This window comes from Phoca vitulina, unplaced genomic scaffold, assembly GCF_004348235.1.
Source record: "Phoca vitulina isolate PV1807 unplaced genomic scaffold, GSC_HSeal_1.0 scaffold48, whole genome shotgun sequence".
In the NCBI taxonomy this organism is placed as follows: Eukaryota; Metazoa; Chordata; class Mammalia; order Carnivora; family Phocidae; genus Phoca; species Phoca vitulina.
The window spans coordinates 9,491,150-9,504,715 of NW_022589751.1; the positions used below are offsets into that span (position 1 = coordinate 9,491,150).

The following is a 13,566-nucleotide window of genomic DNA, read 5'->3' on the forward strand; positions in this document are numbered from 1 at the left end:
TAAGTAATCTCTCCACCTGTCATAGGGCTTGAACTCATGACCCCAGGACCAAGAGTTGCATGCTCTACTGACTGAGTCAGCCAGGGACCCCAAAATTGTTGGGTTATTTGATGGAGTTGTGTCACAACACAGATATACTTTGCTATCCAAATCTTCGAAATTCCTGCCTTTCTATACCATATATCAAATTCAGATAATGTGGTAAACCACATTATTTAAATCTGTTCTATTCTTGAGTTTTGAATAGTAAATAACAAAAGTTTGGGTACAGAGGGAGACCTTTATGTAGATATTTTGTCTGAATCTTTTCTAAGTTTGAGTAGTGAGAGAAATCTATACAATAGGCAGTAATTTTGAAATTTAAGATTGTATTTTTTGGTTGCATTTTATGAAACTCAGATATTTGATAGTTTATATTTACTTATTACAAGTTATCATATGATCTTATTTATGGTTCTAAACTATACTGTTTTAAAAGACTTCTGAATTTTGTGAGTAGTGAGTTTCTCCAATTTTTGAATTGGTTAGATTTGGTGTCACAAAGTGTCAGGTGTAATGATGTCTTAAGGATGACATTGAGAATCTTAGGAGGTAGGTGGGAGAATTAGTCTAAGAATCCTTTACTTAATGGATTGTGAGGGGTATGTTAGGAAGGCTGTATAGTTGACACCTTATAATGATTTATTATCTTGTTTTTTTTCCTTTTGTTCCACATGTTTATTTTTTGTTAGAGAGAAATATGGATTCTTTTGATTTATCACATAATCAGTTTTCTGAATGTTATGTAGTCCAAGGAAGTTACATGTGTAAAGCCAGTTTTTGTTGAGTGACCGAATGATAATGAAGTTCTTATCATCCAGTTTTGGGTAATGTGTATTTTTGAATTGTAAGAGCAGGATAAGTCAAAGGGAATGGCTACAAGAAAAAAGAATGTATGTAACAGTAATTTATAGACTTATATTTGAAGTTTTGGTATTTGGAAACAAGAAATTAATATGTTTGAGATGTTTTATACTAAGGAGAAAAAAATTTACTCAATTGTATTTTTCAGTTGTATTCAAAACTATTAATATTAACAATTGTACTTTACCATTTGAAGTAAGGAAGTATTTCTTATAACTTCTAAATCATTAGAAGTTAGTCCATCACAGTTTTTTTTACAAAGTTTGAACTGGATCATGTAGAAACAAAGTTGTCTCACAAGATTTTTAGTAAGTGTAATAAGGTAGGAGAATAAACAAATTCTCCAAAACTTGACATATAGAAAGCTCTAGAAAAATCTACATTAATGGTGTCACCATCTTACACCTACATAGCACATTTTATACTTAAAAAAAAAAAAACCCTTTTACATACACTATTTTATTACCTTTATTTAGGAATGTAGGAAGATAAAGATGGGTATTAAAAAATAATTGGTCAGTTGGGAAACATTGAGTAATAACTCTTACTGAAGCAATCGGGATTTCCCTTACCATAAATGCTTCCTCTTATCCACAGAAATAATTGTGTGATATTTTAATGTTTGAAATATTTACCTAACTTACAGTAAAAGGTAAAAGTAAAACACAGAATTGAACTCTTCCAGAAGCAAATTTTTTATTTAACTTGCTGCAATCGCTGTATGAAGTTACGTAGACGTTTTCCACTTCTGTGAAGTATGCTAACACATCAAGACTTACGTTTAGGTTAGAAGATGTTAACACCAATATTATTTCCCATGAGAGCTGCTATTATTGGAAAACTGTTGTATGATGAGCATTTTTATTCTCATTAGTAATACTAGATAGTCTGTGACCATTATTTGATTTCACTGTTAGCTTACTTTTCATAAAATCTGAGTCATTTTATCATCATCATTAATAAATGATTATTGTGTATGTTTCTCTTACTAGTTGGCTTTTTAGAGATTTGTTTCCAGAGAGTAAAGGCCTGTTCTCCCTCTCCTAAACTTATAATGTGAAGGGAAGAAAAACTAATTTTAAGAGGATCTATAGGATGTATTTTGCTTGGTGAAAGAAAATCCCACATGTGAAAATGTGAAATATATATATATATATTTTGTACAACAGAATTCACATCTATTTAACATAAGCATGTATGTTTAGAATTATTGGTTTGGGGTGCCTGGCTGCTGAGTTGGAGGAGCATGTGACTCTTGATCTTGGACTCATGAGTTTGAGCCCCACGTTGGGCGTAGAGATTACTTAAATAAACAAATAAATAAATATTGGTTTATACAAATTTCAAAAATGTGTACAATGTATGTAGAAGAGAGAATTGTTGACTTTGTTAAACTGAGACATGTTTATGTTCAGTTTGATGTGCGCTTGTTTTTCACGTTTTTTTATTATCTCCACTGTATGGGAATTTGTAGGCTTCTGCCTGAATACTTTCCTTCCTCACAATCAATGTAGGCATATTTTCTAGGTCATTTGTAGGCATTTGTCTCTATACTTCTATTGTTCTTTTTCTGTCTTTTAGATTCATGATTTATCAAAGGTAGAAAGGATGCTAGAACTTGTTTACTTCTTCAACCATATTAATTAAAGAGAAAGGAATTTTTAAAAAAATCTTTCATTTTGGAAAATTTCAAACATAGACGAAAACAGAAAGAATAAAACCATGAACACCCTAGCTATCTCAACTAATGGCCAGTATTTTATTCCCACTGGATTATTTTGATGCAAATCCCAGGCATCATATTTACTATTGAATCTTTCTTGGCAGCCTTTTGTATAGTATGGTCTCCCTCTTTCCACCTCCCATCCCCATCGTAAATTTAAAGAAATAAAATATCTAAATATGGAGAAGACAAGTTTTTGTTGTTTTACTAATTCTTTAAAAAGCTAACAGATATTGAGCTTTTCCTGTGTGCCAGACAAGATGTCTGTGATGTTACTGTTAAACAGGTGGAGAAACAGATTTGGAAAGATTAAGGATTTCATTCATGATCACTGAGTAAAGAGTGGTAGACCCAGGACTGGAATTCAAAAGCCTGTGCTCTTTAATCTTAAACATTCAAGCACATATGCCCTCCTTTTAGACTTTTCTATTCGGTTCTACCAAGTTGCCCCTTTTTTCTTTGTTTACAACTTCTAATTGCTTATTTTATTTATATTACATTAAAGAATTCTGGTTTTTCTGCCCATAATCTTACTGGTAACATAATTACTCTTTCAATTCTCTGTCCTGGAATGCCTTGCCCCTTTCTCTAGCATTATCATCCTGTTTGGCTTTCCTCATTCTTTTTGGTTTTTTAGTTTTGTCGGTGGTATTCAGAGCTAAGTAGGTTTCTGAGCTGAATGGTTCCACTGGCTTAGTTTTTCTTCGTATGTTGCTAGACTGGCCTTTCTTCACCATTGGCTGAGATTTGAGCATAGGCTGACAAAGAGGAAAGGCAGCAAAGGCTATCCAAGTGATACTGATTCTGAGCCTTAAGCTCTAGGAGCCTTCCATGTGGACTGGCCTAGTTCAAGGCACTTTGAAGTTTGTAATAAAAGCCTTCTCGTAACAGTGTGTAGCTGCCTGGCCTTTTCTTCTATTCATAACCTTCCCAGAGAACTCAAGGGTTGGGGGTGAGGGTGGAGGGGCAAACAGGGTAAAGCAGATTGGGGTCAGGATTTAGGATTCCTTGACTTTAGCCAAATGCCTTCTCAGTTTTAACCTTCTGTGACTTAGATTTGGTGCAGTTGGTAATATTTTTAAATGTGTGCTAAAAAGGGAAGTTGTTGAATTGTGTGTAATTACTGAGAAAGGGAAGGGGTGATTTGGCAAATTTTAAAAATAATACAGTTTTGGGGGCACCTGGCTGGCTCAGTTGGAAGTGCATGCGACTCTTGATCTTAGGGTTGTAAGTTTGAGCCCCACGTTGGGTATAGAGATTACTTAAAAATAAAATCTTTAAAGAAAATATGCTGTTTGGTAATTCAGACATCACTGATCTTAGATAAAATTCTTCAGTAATAGATATAGGAAGATGTTGTGACAAAAGTAATGGGGACAAATTCCCATCAAAATAAAATGGGAAGTTCCTTGCCTTTGCTAATAAGTATAAAAAATGAGAGGAACATAAATGTTTGTGACTCTGTCCCTGTGTTGAAATGAGGCTTTTTTTTATTGAATGATTAATGATATAAATACTAATCTCATCACAAGTGTTAGGTTATGTGAGTTTTCATTCAGCTAGTAAGGAAGTGGAAAAAGTTTAATTTGTATAAATGAGAATTGATTAGCTTGTCCTGATCACAGTACAGTGATATTTTAATTATGTGTAGGCATTAAGCAGTCCATAAATCATTGGGAATTGCTGTTTAAAAAAACCTTTAAGCTGGTTATTTTTTTTTTTTTTTTTAAAGATTTTATTTATTTATTTGAGAGCGAGAGAATGAGAGAGAGCGAGTACATGAGAGGGGGGAGGGTCAGAGGGAGAAGCAGACTCCCTGCCGAGCAGGGAGCCCGATGCGGGACTCGATCCAGGGACTCCAGGATCATGACCTGAGCTGAAGGCAGTCGCTTAACCAACTGAGCCACCCAGGCGCCCCTAAGCTGGTTATTTTTCTGTGAGCGTTTAATACAACTGATACATCTGTTGAAATGATTTGTTTAATATATCACCTATGTTCAATGGCCAGTGTACTAAAATTTTACTTATTATTTACCTATTGGTTAAGTTACTTATGGCAATAATATTTTTATGATACTGTGTTAGCTACTTTATCTAGATTGGTTTCTGTTCTAGAAAGAGATTAAGTCAGGATAAAGATAAATAATATGGGTTAATTTCCAACAATTTTTTTTAAGAGGTACTAGAATTTTTGCTTTATTGACATTTTTAAAAGAACAAGAAGTATGATTGAAGTGATAAAGCTATTTTCCATGTGAGACTTGTACAACTAATTTTTGTGTGTTTATTACTATATATAGCTCCTTGTGTTTATTAAAATAAATTTTGGCATGTTAAAATAAATAGACATATGCAGAGAGTCAGAAATCCACATGTATATCTGCTGAAAACAGTTTCAAGACCCATTGCTATGGCTACCAACATATAATCTTATCTAAAAGATAACATTCCTTTTGGCCCCTTTCGCCTTAGGCAAAGAACTTCTGTTTAATCTTAAATAACATATACTGTATCAAAGATTAGTACATTTTATTGGTGCAAGGCAAGAGTACATTCATAAATGGGCAAAAGACAGAGAAGAGAAACTAGAATTTTCCGTATTAGGTGAGAAGACTAGGTAGGAGTTGTCAGGAGCTATAAAACTGTGGGACTTAATTTTTCTAGGAAACAGTAGGCCACCTAGTTTACAGTCCAACCTCGAATGAGTTGTGTTGGTCAAGACTGTTAAACTACCAAGAAGATTAAATTATCCACATATTTCGATCTTTTAAAAGCAAGAATGGGGCGCCTGGGTGGCTCAGTTGGTTAAGCGTCTGCCTTCGGCTCAGGTCATGATCCCAGGATCCTGGGATTGAGTCCAACATCAGGCTCCCTGCTCAGCGGGGAGTCTGCTTCTCCCTCTGTCCCACCTCCCCACTCATGTTCTCTCTCTCTCTCTTGCTCTCTCAGATAAGTAAATCCTTTTTTAAAAAAGGCAAGAAAATGTATATTAACGGAGAAGAGTTATTCTAACATAGCCACACTGATTAAAAAAAAAATAAACTGATGTGGCAAAGACGGAACCAGAGATGTTGATGACCCAGACATTTTTTACCCTTCTCTTTTCTCCTTTTCTAAGGATTTAAATTTTACTTTGGAAAAAGTGGAAAGTTTGCTCTTTTTAAATGATTAAAAAATGTTTATTATCTCCCAGACATTAAAAAATTATTTCTTAAAACTATAAAGATGGTAAGGTAAAAATGCCTTTAGTAATTATTGTACCTGAGTCACCCAGTCCATACCACTGTTTAACAAGTAATCCAGATGAGATCAACTGGTTTGAGGAATATGAATATCCACTGGCAGGTAAAAAAGGTAAAGAATAAGGGCTGTATTAAGAAACTGAAAGGAAGGATCCATTGTCAAATCATGTTGCTATCAGCATCTGGTTTTTGTGACTCAAGAACAGAAGTATAAGCAATAATAGTAATGATAACTGTTGCTATTATATTTGACTGGAGTATGAAATAAGTAGCACACTTTAAAACTTGATGCTTAAAGGATGCTTGCTCTCAGATGGCATATATACAGGATCTTCAGATGTTTGGTCCAATAATGCAGCCTAGGATTCTGCCAAGAATGTTCTTTTAGGAATGAGTAAATTGCTTTTTCATGGTACAGTTTTCATTCATCTTTCTTCTCTATTCTCTACAGCTCCATTTTTTCTTTGTGTTTCTTTTTCTTTCTTTTTGTGTGTGTAAAATAAATTGATATATGTTTGGAAATGCATCAAATTAAGTATACTGAATTAACTTTTTTTTTTTTTTTTTTTTTTACTGGTTATCAGGGAGATTTAGGTTCCTTTATTCTTTTTTTTAAATTCTATTTTATTATGTTATGTTAATCACCATATATTACATCATTAGTTTTTGATGTAGTGTTCCATGATTCATTGTTTGCATATAACACCCAGTGCTCCATTCAGTACATGCCCTCTTTAATACCCATCACCAGGCTAACCCATTCCCCCCACCCCCGAATTAACTTATAAAATAAATGTATGCATATGCAGGTTCTCTTCTCTTATCTGAAAGTAGAGCATTTCTGTGAAACCTTCTGTAAGCTGAAATGGCGTAGAGCAAAGAAGCAATTACCAACTATTTATATGGAAAAATTTTGCACATTCCCAGACCCAAGAAATAAGCTCTCCTGGGTTTTTCTGATACCCTGGGATGCATCTTGTTAATGGATGCAAGAAAAAAAATTGAGGTAGAGTACAGATGCTCACAGACACAGTTCAAAGTTAGGGTGGCTTGATGCTGAGTGTAGTTCAAGGGAAGGAGCCTGGTGGTGCCACTCCAGCTGCTCAGGGTGCACACTGCCTCTGTAACAGCTTGCTGTGAAACAAATGCTGACCGCTGTTTCAGTTTTTGCCATTTTTTATAAAAGCGAGATGGTGTAATGCAAACTTTTGAAAAGTGGGGGATACCTGGATTTTAGTCTAGGGGGAAACCGATATCTTCAGAAGCCCGTGGAGATAGGAAAGACTTTAGAAGTGGAAATAGTGGTGATCATACTTAAGAGAATGACATTAATTAGACAGTTCAGTAGTGAAACATACATATTCAATGAAGTCTTTTTACTTTTTAGTGGATGTTTTTTGCTCTGTTTGCATCACTGTTTATATTAAATCTGTAAAACAATTTTATTTTGATACAATGCAAATAGTTTTGTCTCTTCTGACTTTTGTCCATTTATGAATTTTTAAAAAGTTAAAAGTTGCAACCTTTCTTGAAATTAACCATTGAGTCTTCCTTTTCTTTTTAAAACACCAAGTTACGTGAAGAACATTTGTACTTGCAGAGAAAATACATAATGTACAAAAATAATTTTAGACATGAATTTGTATGCTTTTCAATTATTAACCATGGGTAGCTAACCCTTTAAAGATTGTATCTTGATAGGATGGAAGAGGTTGTTAAATGTATTTTGCATTCACAAGTTTTAATTCCTTTCATCATTTCTCCAGTTGTTCATCACATTCTAAGGCCCATTCTGGAAGCACTTGCATATAACAACAACAAAATGTGACTTTGGATCAAGCAGACCTGGGTACAAATTTTATCTTTACACTTTACCACCTATGGGATGTAGAGAGAACTAATTTTAGTTCATTGTTATATTAAATAGTATTAATAGTAAATACTGTGTAGGAGGGTTGTGAGAATTGACTAAGAAACAAAGACCTTTATCTTTGCTTAATAAATAATAGATCGCTTGAAAGAAATCCGTAGAAGCTGATTGACGGAATTTGCTTTTTAGATATAATCTTAAAATTATAACATAGTTTTGTCTAAGTATTTTTGTAATAAAGAACGATGATTCTTCTCTCTGGAATTTAAATTGCATTGTGTTTGGTCTTTTCAAAACTTTTATATATTTACAGCTTATCTGTGTAATGGTTTGGGTGATGGCAATTTCCACATCATTATCACATTTATTGCTACATTCTATAGGATAGGGTGGCAAAAATACTTGTTTGTATGCTTTTTGCCAACAGAACTACCACATACTTTTTCTTAGAAAAAATAGTCCCATCTTAGGCAGTGGTGTAGAGTGGGAAAAATCCTGGGGGAGGAGCACTAGGTTCTAGTATAGCTATGACTATAGCTGTGTGGTTTTGAGTAAACATACTTCATCTCTGCATCTTGGTTTTCTTACCTGTAAAATAAGGTCTTGGAGAGCCTTCTAAATACAATATTTTGAGAAAAATTATTGTGTTGATTTGCATTGTTGAATAGACCCATGCATTTCAGGAGAGAAAAGTTGACATGATATTAGGAAATATTGTATATATTGGGGCATGAGAACTAAACTAGTGTACTCAAAGATGGTTGCCTTATAAAATGTTCATGAGAATAAAGGCTATTTATTCATCTTTAAGGACAAAGCAGGACACATAAAGAATGGGCAGTAGCTCCCCACGCTCATGTAAAAATATGTAATTTTTCTCACTAAGAATATGTAGCTATATACTCACGAGGTGGGAGAAAGTTTGCCTCATTTAGCTAATGATAATTGAATCTGTATATTTCATATAATGTAAATGTGGTTTCTCTTTTTTTCCTAATACTGTTTTCCATGGTGGCTGCACCAGTTTACATTCCCACCAACAGTGCACAGGAGTTCCCTTTTCTCCACATCCTTGCAAACACTTATTTCTAGTTGATAATAGCCATTCCAACAGGTGTGAGGTGATAGCTCATTGTGGTTTTCGTTTGCATTTCCCTGATGATTAATGATGTAGAACATCTTTTCATGTATCTGTTAGCCATTTATATATCTTCTTTGGAAAAATGTCTGTCTAGATTTTCTACCCATTTTCTAATTGGATTATTTGGGGAGATTTTTTGCTTTTGATTGGTGAATTCTTTTTTTTTTTTTTTTTTTTAAAAGATTTTATTTATTTATTTGAGAGAGAGAGCATGAGAGGGGGGAGGGTTAGAGGGAGAAGCAGACACCCTGCCGAGCAGGGAGCCCGATGCGGGACTCGATCCAGGGACTCCAGGATCATGACCTGAGCCGAAGGCAGTCGCTTAACCAACTGAGCCACCCAGGCGCCCTTGATTGGTGAATTCTTTATATATTTTTGATATTAGCCCATTTTCAGACACATCATTTGCAAATATTTTCTCCCATTCAGGTGCCTTTTCACTTTGTTGATGGTTTCCTTTGCTGTGCAGAGGCTTTTTAGTTTGATATAGTCCAACTTGTGTATTTTTGCTTTTGTTGTTTTTGCTGTTGGTGTCAGATTAAAAAAAAAAAATCATTACCAAGACTGATGTCAAAGAGCTTATTGCCTTTGTTTACTTCTAGGAGTTTTGTGGTTCAGATCTTATGTTCAGATCTTTAATCCATTTTGAGTTAATTTTTGTGTATGGTGTAGGATAGTGTCAAATTTCATTTTTTTGCATGTGGCTGTCCAGTTTTTCTAATACTATTTATTGAAGAGACTGTCCTCTCCCCATTGTATATTCTTGGCTCCTTTGTCATAAATTGACCATATATGCGTGGGTTTATTTCTGGGCTCTGTTCTGTTCCTCTGATCTGTGTGTCTGTTTTTATGCCACTACAATACTGTCTTAATCACTAATAGTTTGTAGTATAGTTCGAAATCAAGGAGCATGATGTCTCCAGGTGTATTCTTCTTTCTCAAGATTGGTTTGGCTCCTCAGGGTCTTTTATAGTTCCATACAAATTTTAGGATTATTCTGTTTTTGTGAAATATGCCATTGGAATTTTGGTAAGGATTGCATTGGATCTGTATATTGACTTGGGTAGTGTGGACATTTTAACAATAGTAACTTTTCCAGTCAGGAGCATGGACTATCTTTCTATTTATTTGTGTCTTGCTTCAGTTTCTTTCATCAGTGTCTTGTTTTCAATATACAGATATTTCATCCTCTTGGTTAAGTTTATATCTAAGCATTTTATTCTTTTTGGTGCAGTTGGAAGTGGGATTGTTTTCATTTCTTTTTGGTAGTTTATTTTTTGTGTATATAAATGCAACAGATTTTTGTGTATTTGTATCTTGCAACCTTACAGAATTCATTTATTCTAATACTGTTTTGATGGAATCTTCAGAATTCTCTTTATGTAATACTGTGTTATCTGCAAATAGTGATAGTTTTATTTCTTCCTTTCCAATTTGCCCTTTATTTCTTTTTCTTGCTTAATTGTTCTGACTAGGATTTCTAATACTATGTTGAATAAAAGTGGTAACAGTGGGTGGGCATCTTTGTCTTGTTCCTGATCTTAGAGAAAAAGCTTTCAGCTTTTCACCATTGAGTATGAAATTAGTAGGTGGCTTGTCATATATGGCTTTTATTATGGTGAGGCATGTTATTGAGAGTTCTTATCATAAATGGTTGTTGAATTTTGTCCAGTGCCTTCCCTGCATCTGTAGAGATGATATGATTTTTATCCTTCATTTTGTTACTGTAGTGTGTCGCATTGACTGATTTTATAGATGTTGAGCCATCCTTGCAAACCTGAAGTAAGTCACACTTGATCATGGTGAATAATACTTTCAATGTAGTATTGCTTTGGGTTTCTTAATATTTTGTTGAGGATTTTTGTATGTCTGTGTGTCAGGGTGTTAGCTTGTAGTTTTCTTTTCTTGTGGTATCTTGCTTGGTTTTGGTTATTAGGGTAGTGCTGGTCTCCTAAAATGAGTTTAGAAGAGTTTCCTCCTTTTCTGTCTTTTGGAGGAGTTTGAGAAGGATTGGTGTTAATTCTTTTTTGCATGTTTGGTAGAATTCACCAGTGAAACTCTGTGGTCTTGGAATTTGTTCATTGGGAGGTTATTGATTACTGATTCAGTCTCCTTACTAGTAATCAGTCTGTTCATATTTTTTATTTCATCATGATTCAGTTTTGGTAGGTGTATGTTTGTAGAAATTTATCGATTTCTTCTAGGTCGTCCAGTTGGCATATAATTGTTCATAGCAGTCTCTTATGATCCTTTGTGTTTCTGTGGTATCAGTTATAACATCTCTTTCTTCTCTCTCTTTCTGATTTTGAGTCCTCTCTTTCTTGGTGAGTGTAGCTACAGGTTTGTCAATTTTGTTTATCTTTTCAAGGAACCAGCTTTTCATTTCATTGATTTCTTTTTTTCCTCTGGTGTCTTTTTAGTCTCTATTTCATTAATTTCTGCTCTAATCTTTATTAATTCCTTCCTTCTACTAACTCTGGGCTTTGTTCTTTATCTTCTTTATGAGCCGTACAGTAGGTTGTTTGATACTTGTTTCTTGAGGTAGGCATTTGTCACTATGAACTTCTCTCTTAGAATTTCTTTTACTGCATCCCATAAATTTTGGTTTCTTACATTTTCATTTTCTCTTTGTCAAGGTATTTTTTTAATTTCTCTCTCTCTTTTTTTTTTTTTTTTTTTTTTTTTTACAGATTTTATTTATTTACTTGAGAGGGAGAGAGAATGACAGAGTGCCCGCATGAGCACACAAGCAGGGAGAGGGGCAGAGGGAGAAGCAGACTCCCTACTGATCAGGGAGCCCAACGTGGGGCTCGATTCCAGGACTCTGGAATCATGACCTGAGCCGAAGGCAGACGCTTAACCAACTGAGCCACCCAGGCACCCCAATTTCTCTTTTGATTTCTTTTGACCCATTTGTTGTTCAGTAGCATGTGGTTTTATTTCCACGTATTTGTGAATTTTCCAGCTTTGTGTAGTTTCTGGTATCATACCATGTGGTTGGAAATGACGCTTGATACGATTTCAGTCCTCTTAAATTTATTAATAATTGTTTTGTGGTTTATCTTGGGAAATGATCTGTCACGTAATCTATCTTGGATCTATATGCACTTGAAAATAATGTATATTTTGTTGCTCTTGGATGGCATGTTCTCTAAATATCTGTTAAGCCTATCTGGTCTGATGTTTGCTTTAAGACCAGTGTTTTTTACTGATTTTGTGTGTCTGATCTATCCATTGATGTAAGTAGGTTATTAAAGTCCCCTGTCATTATTGTATTGCTGTTTATTTTTGATTTAGGTGTGTTAGTATTTGCTTTATATATTTAGGTGCTCCTATGTTGAGTGCATAAATTTTTTTAAAATATTTTATTTATTTTTTTTTAAGATTTTATTTATTTATTTGACAGAGAGCACAGCGAGAGAGGGAACACAAGCAGGGGGAGTGGGAGAGGGAGAAGCAGGCTTCCCGCCAAGCAGGGAGCCCAATGTGGGGCTCGATCCCAGGACCCTGGGATCATGTGAGCCACCCAGGTGACCTAAGATTTTTATTTATTTTAGAGAGAGGGCACGGGCATGAGTTGGGGGAGGGGTAGAGGGAGAGGGATAGAATCTCAAGCACATTCTGTGCCGAGTGGGGAGCTGAATCTCAGGACCCTGAGATCATGACCTTAGCTGAAACCAAGAGTGGGACACTAAACTGACTGAGCCACCCAGATGCCCTGAGTGCATAAATATTCAAAATGTTTTATCTTCCTGTTGGATTGACCCTTTTATCGTTCTGTAACATTCTGCTTTGTCTCTTACCACAGCCTTTGTTTTAAAATGTTTTGTCTGATGTAAGTATAGCTACTCCACTTTCTTTTGGTTTCCATTTGCAAAGAATATCTTGTTCCATCTTTCAATGTGTGTGTGTCTGAAGTGAGTCTTTTGTACAAAGTATAGAGATGGGTCTTTTTTTTTTTTTTTTTTCCCCATTCATCCACTCTTTGTCTTTTGATTGGAGAATTTAGCCCATTTACATTTAAAGCAACTACCAGTAGGTATGTGCTTGTTGCCATTTTGTTAATCATTTTCTGGCTATTTTTGTAGTTCCTCTCTGTTCCTTTTTTCTTCTCTTGCTCTCTTGTGAGTTCATGTCTGTCTTTAGTGATATGTTTATATTCTTTTCTCTTTATATTTTGTGTATTTACTATAAGTTTTTGCTTTGTGGTTACCATGAAGCTTACATATAAACCTATTTTAAATTGATAGCAGAAGTTTGATCTCATTTTAAAGCTCAACGTTATTATTCCTCTCCAACATTTTTTAAAAGATTTTATTTATTTAACTATTCATTGTTTGAGAGAGAGCATACACAAGCAGGGGGAAGAGCAGAGGGAGAGGGACAAGCGGACTTCTTGTTGAGTGCAGAGCCTGACACAGGGCTTGATCTCACAACCCTGAGATCATGACCTGAGCCAAAATCAAGAGTCGGGACGCTCAACCAACTGAACCACCCAGGTTCCCCCAACATTTTGTTTTTGATGTCACATTTTACATCTTCTTTTTTCTTGTTTATCCTTTAATTATTGTAATCTTAGTTATTTTTACGGGTTCTGCTTTTTAATCTTTATATTAGCCTTAAAAGTGATTAGTCCATTACCTTCATTATATATTTACCTTTCCAGTGAGATTTATCCTTTCATATG

At 34.8% G+C, this 13,566-nt stretch overlaps 1 protein-coding gene across 6 annotated transcripts in view; it reads left to right on the forward strand.

Annotated features, from left to right (window-relative positions):
• The window catches only part of LCOR (ligand dependent nuclear receptor corepressor), a 142,399-nt gene that overhangs the window by 6,361 nt on the left and 122,472 nt on the right, over nt 1-13,566 (forward strand). Inside the window, exon 1 of one of the 6 annotated variants that reach the window (XM_032432374.1) lies at nt 6,658-7,717. The exons of the other annotated variants lie outside the window; for them this stretch is intronic. The gene's annotated coding sequence lies outside the window, so the exon portion shown is untranslated. Of the gene's footprint in view, nt 1-6,657; nt 7,718-13,566 lie in introns of those variants that run through there. 6 annotated transcript variants of the gene reach the window in all.